This window comes from Hippopotamus amphibius, chromosome 6, assembly GCF_030028045.1.
Source record: "Hippopotamus amphibius kiboko isolate mHipAmp2 chromosome 6, mHipAmp2.hap2, whole genome shotgun sequence".
NCBI lineage: Eukaryota > Metazoa > Chordata > Mammalia > Artiodactyla > Hippopotamidae > Hippopotamus > Hippopotamus amphibius.
The window spans coordinates 119059820-119065819 of record NC_080191.1 but is presented as its reverse complement, the minus strand read 5'-3'; the positions used below and the strand labels follow the sequence as shown (position 1 = coordinate 119065819).

Below are 6000 nucleotides of genomic sequence, written 5' to 3'. Positions count from 1 at the left end.
GTACACAGTAGGCTAGTGCCTCAAGAACGGTGCCCCCCTCTCTGGAGAATAGGGAGAGGTCTTATCGTTGGGGCTCGTGGTCAGGGGCAGGCGATAAGGATCGAGGCAGTCACAGTCCTGCCTTCTTCTGATGAGTCGGTGGTGAGGTAGGTAGGAGTCAGCATCACCAACCTTCAGGTCCAACGGGTCTGGGGTCTCCATGCTTGTGGGCAGCGTACCACCATTAATCATTAACGTCTCACACCTGGAGGGGGTTTTGGCTTCTGCAAAATAGCTCAAAGGTATTGTTGTGTGTATTGTTGCTGGGGAAACAGAACCTTGACCCAAGGCTGCTCTTGACTGTTTCTCTGTGGTCTCGGGCATCCCCTCCCTTCCCTAATTAACAACCGCTTAAATCTGCCCACTGGAACTCAGGGAAGGTCATGGAGGCTGAATGAAGACTGTTTCCTATAATTAAAGAAATAGGGGACACAGAATGGCTTTGTGCCCAGGAACCCCACAGAACCCTGCTCGGTGTCATTACCACAGTTAACTCGAGTCTTGTCTTCCAAAGGCAAGGCTCAGGCCCCCAAGTCTAGAAGGACTACAAAGCTCATTCTCTCAAGCCCAGGTGAGCCCTTCACTACTCCTGGTTTGGTTTCATTGTTGTTGTTGTTTGTTTCTTTTCTAAATGTTAAAGGCTCCTCTGCTGTAAACTCCTTGAAGGCAGGGACTATTTTCAACTCTGCTGTCCTAGCTCCTACCATAGGATCTGAGACATTCCAACTGCTCTGTGACTGTTTAACTTAGCATGTGTTAATTTATCCATTTTATTAATTCATCTTGACAGTTCAGCCCCTTATATCTAATCTATGACCAAGTCCTAGCAGCTCTACCAAAATTGTTCTTCAGTTTGCTTCTCTTGAGCTCTATTGCTGGCACCACACCTTCATCTAAGCCACTCTAGCTAGATATTTTTCTAGCTGGGAATATATCATAGCTTCCCAGCTTTCTCTAAAAACTCCTGCAATGTTTCTCCACTCAGCTGATACAGTAATGATGGAGAGAGAGAGAGACAGAGAGAGAGAGAGAAGGAAGGAACTACGGAAAGAAGGAAGGAAGAGAAGGAAGGAGAGAAGGAAGGAAGGGAGAAAATGACCAACCTCATAAATCTAGAACTCTTGAAACCTGGCATATTCCAGGCAAATTTCCCATTCATGGAAGAAGGGTGTCTGTGACCTCACAAACATATTTTTGTTCTTCTTGTAAAAAATAAATCAATTGGCTTTCTACTCTTCCTTTCACATTTGCAATCAGTTGCAAATAGCAGAGAACCAGCTAAAAGCAGTAATAGGAAAGAATGGAGTTAATAGCTCAAACAATTCTGAAGTGCTGCCGGGCTGTGGGCTTGAGGCCAGTCTGGACCCAGAGTTTCAACTGATGTTCTTTCTCCCTCTATTGCACCTGCTCTTAGAGCTCTCTTCCTCTTATTTTTCGGTTTCATTTTCTAACCTGCTCCTTCACACAGTGGAAGACAGCTCTGGCTTTACTTTATCTTACGTCTACAGTTCCAGAGACAAAGAGACCCTACCCACATACCAATTATAAAGGTGACCTTGATTGGTCCAGTTAAAGTACCTGCTCCTCCCTGAACTAATCACATTCATCACCGTGGTCAGGAAGGTGCGGAGCTCTCAACTCATGTCTGTGGGATAAGAGCAAAGCTCCCACAAAGCAGTCCCACCAGGCCCATGTAGAGTAAGGGGTCAGGGCTTCCAGAGGAAAAGTGGGATCAGAAACAACAGAAGTGCAGGACCCTTTGTGCAGAGTGGATGTGGGGAGGGATTTTACATGTGCCCAACTCCTTCCTGCCTCTGTTCATTGATGTGGGTGCTCTTTCCTCTGCCTTGAATGCTTTCCCCACTCCTTTGCCCCGCACATCCAGGTGGCTAACTTCTTTTTTCTTTTTCTCCTTCTCCTCCTTCTTTTTTTGGCTGCATTGGGTCTTCATTGCTGCGCACATGGACTTTCTCTAGTTGTGGCGAGTGGGGGCTGCTCTTTGCCACGGTGCGTGGGCTTCTCATTGCGGTGGCTTTTCTTGTTGCAGAGCACCAGCTCTAGGCACCTAGGCTTCAGGAGTTGCTGCACGCGGGGTAAGTAGTTGTGGCTCTCGGGCTCTAGAGCACAGGCTCAGTAGATGTGGCGCATGGGGTTTGTTGCTCCATGACATGCGGGCTTTTCCTGGTCCAGGGATTGAACCCTTGATCCCTGCATTGTCAGGCGGATTCTTAATCACTGTGCCCAGTGTGGGCTAACATCTCTTTGGACTTTAGGTCTTAGCTTAAATGTCACTCCAAGAGATGCTGCCCCCAACCCCACACATTGTTACATATATCGGACTGACATTCTCATAGCAATTTTGTAATTCAAAAATAGTTTTTAATTTAATTTCATATTGGTTGAAAGTCTGTCTCCCTCAGTAGGCTGTAAGCTCCACCTGGGCAAGGATTCCCTCACCTTTGGCTCTTAGTTTTGCTCATGGTTGCATTCTTAACTCCTAGTTCAGTCGCACATGGTAGGTGTTCACTCCCTCATTTATTTAGAATAAATAAATAAATAAAAGGGGGGGTGATAGGTGCTAAAGTTTCACGTAAATAAGATATATGTATACAGGCATTCAAGGAGTAGCAACTTCTATGTTTGCATTAGACCTGTGTTTTTCAAATTGCAAGACTCAATGGATGGTGAAATTAACTTGGTGCATTACAACAATAATTCTTAAAACATGAAATAATATAGCATAGAAAATAGAAATGGCCTAGAAAACATCAGATTGCATCACACATGATAAGTGTTTTATTCCATCACATTTTTATTTCATCACATAATATTACAAATACACACACACCTCCACATGTGCTTACAGGGTTGCAATAAAATGCATCTTTTGCTGGAGATTGGGTCAAAAAGTTTCCGCAGCCCTGCATGAGCTGCTTGGACTGACGTGTGATAAGATACTATCTTTCCAGGGACTTCCCTGGTGGTCCAGTGGCTGTCTCCGTGCTCCCAATGCAGGGGGCCTGGGTTCCATCTCTGGTCAGGAAATTAGATGCCACATGCCTCAACTAAGAGTTTGCATGCCACAACTAAGAGATTCCACGTGCCGCAATGAAGATCCCACACGTGGCAACAAAGACCTCTTGTGCTGCAACTAAGACCCAGCACAGCCAAATAAATAAATTAAAAAAAATAAAAAAATTTTAAAAAGGTACTATCTTTCCGCTTCAGAGCAGCCCAGAATTCCAGATATTAAGTCATGTCATCTCTGGAAAATAACACCTGGGAAGCTCATTCTCATTCAAAAATTCAGAGTGGAAGTAGAGACACAATTTCAGGATGCTCTTGCAGGGTGAACTCTGGGTTTCTGTGCTTTGGTTGGCTTGTGTTACATCCTCAAGGTCATTTAATCATATGTACAGTTAAGGTGTGTTTTCTCTATTCTTTTCTTTTTCAAATAACAGATGACTTTAATGGTTTTCAAAGTTGAGTACAAAATTTTAAAAAACTTTTTTCTTGCTGCCATGTATGGTTAGGCCATAAACTGCGTGTTTTAGAAATCACTGAATTAATTAAAATCCTGGAGGAGTAGAACTGACGGAGGCTGGAGTGGTGTGAGTATGGTGTGGAAAGAACTGGGGCTATTGTCCTGAACAGATGGGGTTTGAATCCCTGTTTCATGACTTGCTATGTGGATTTGAGTGAAGGGATCTAATACACATTTGCTGAAGACTCACTCAGAGTAAAGCTCTGTGTCAACTGTGGGAAGTATAGAAATAAACACTATACAATAGCCTGGAATCACAATCTGGTAGGAGATACAACTGAGCCTCAGTTTTCTCCTATGGAAAATGCATATCATAATAGACCTTCATTCGGTCTGCTAGGAATGTTCAATGAATGAATTTAGATACTTAGCTTGGTGCTAATAGATAGTAGAGTGGCACATGATAAATGTTTTCTATTCAATTTCACAAAATGAAAAAAAAACTCGCTCTTCTTCAGTGTTTAACACATCACGTAGGGACTTCCCTGGCAGTCCAGTGGTTAAGACTTCACCTTCCAATGCAGGGGGTGTGGGATCAATCCCTGTTTGGGAAACTAAGATCCCACATGCCTCGCAGCCAAAAAACCAAAACATAAAACAGAAGCAATACTGTAACAAATTCAATAAAGACTTTACAAATAGTCCACATTAAAAAAAAATTAACAACGACAACAACGACAAAAGACATCATGTAGAAAATCAGATGCTGCAATCAGATGCAGTTTTGAAAAGCTAGGTATGGGAGTTCATAATCGAATAATGGTCTATGAATGCAGGTGAGATGTAGATGTTGTTGTAGATGAAAGAAAGTCTGTGTAAATTCTGAATTATTTCAGTGTTTACCCTTGGGGTTATGTGTTTCCTCTGTAGAGTTACTCAAATTTGGGTCTATATCAGTAAGATAAAAGTTTACTAGGTTTGCTGCCGTTACAAACAACTCCTAAATCTCAGTGATTGAACATGGAGAAGGTTTATTTCTAGTTCATGCCCAATCTGCTCCTGTCAGCTCTCCAGGGTAGCCATCCTTCATGTGTTGGCTTCCAGATCCACAGCACCAATCCTTTTTTTTTTTTAAATATAAATTTATTCAATTAATTAATTTATTTATTGGCTGCCTTGGGTCTTCCTTGCTGTGCATGGGCTTCCTCTAGTTGCTGCTGGCGGGGGCTACTCTTTGTTGTAGTGCTTGGTCTTCTCATTGTAGTGGCTTCTCTTGTTGCGGTGCACGGGCTCTAGGTGCGTGGGCTTCAGTAGTTGCAGCACATGGGCTCAATAGTTGTGGCTCACGGGCTCTAAAACGCAGGCTCAATAGTTGTGGTGCACGGGCTTAGTTGCTCTGTGACATGTGGGATCTTCCTGGAGCAGGGATTGATCCCGTGTCCCCTGCATTGGCAGGTGGATTCTCAACCACTGCGTCACCTAGGAAGCCCCTCTCTCTCTTTTCTTTTTTTGGTTTGTTTTTTGGGTTTTTTTTTGGCCATGCTGCAGCTTATGGGATTTTAGTTCCCTGACCAGGGATTGAACCCTCACCTTTGGCAGTGAGCGCACAGAGTCCTAACCACTGTACTGCCAGGGAATTCCCAGGAAACTAATTACTCTTACCTCAGTATCAGGAGGAAGGTGCAAAGAGAAAAAATAAGAACTGGTTAGGCCTAAGATGGCAGAAGATTAGACTCCCAGTAGATCTTGAGCCTCACTATGTGCTCATTATAATACATTAGCATGTTCAATAACACTGCTACCAGGCCATGACAGTTGACAATTGCCATGACAACAACCGGAAAAGCCCATACAAGGACTGAAAGGCGAGTTGCATCAGTTTCAGGTCCAAACCACACCCCTGTTCTCTGATAACGCATTAATATTTCTCCAGCTCTTTCCAAATTCTTCCGTTTTACTTTGCCCCTCCAATATATTTGGTGTCTCTCTCCACAAGAATTGGGTTGAGAAGTTGATTTGTGAAGTAAGTTCCTGCTTCTCCATTCTCTGACCATTGAATAAAGCTTGTGCTGTTCTAATCTCAGTATAGGTTTCGTTATTGGCTATGCAAATCTGATTTGGAAAAAGAACCTCCTTATCTGAGGGAAGAGGTCTCGCCCGGGCTAGGACCCTGGCGCAGGCCCAGTGGACCAGTTTGGTAACAATAACGTGCTCCCTGCACTCCAGCCGGTCGTTTTGATTTTTCAAGTAGCCATGCTCCCTGCTGCCACAGGAATCTTGCCTCGACTGTTTTTTCTGATTGCCACCCTTTTGGCTCCCACTGTTTGCCTGCTCTAATCTTCCTTCAGACTGAGGCAGTTTCCCCTTCCTCAGAGAAACTTTTGCTTTCCCTCCTCAGTCAATTCCTCCATTATTATTTACTTTCCAATCGTCAGGTGCCCCCTCCTTATGGCACTTAGCTGTAATTTGTAGTTAAT

General features: G+C 43.8%; 1 protein-coding gene across 1 annotated transcript in view; it reads left to right on the top strand.

Annotated features, from left to right (window-relative positions):
* Positions 1 to 590: 590 nt before the first annotated feature.
* The window catches only part of PIK3CB (phosphatidylinositol-4,5-bisphosphate 3-kinase catalytic subunit beta), a 186630-nt gene continuing 181220 nt past the window's right edge, over positions 591 to 6000 (top strand). The window contains exon 1 of the mRNA XM_057738334.1: positions 591 to 610. The gene's annotated coding sequence lies outside the window, so the exon portion shown is untranslated. The remainder of the gene's footprint in view (positions 611 to 6000) is intronic.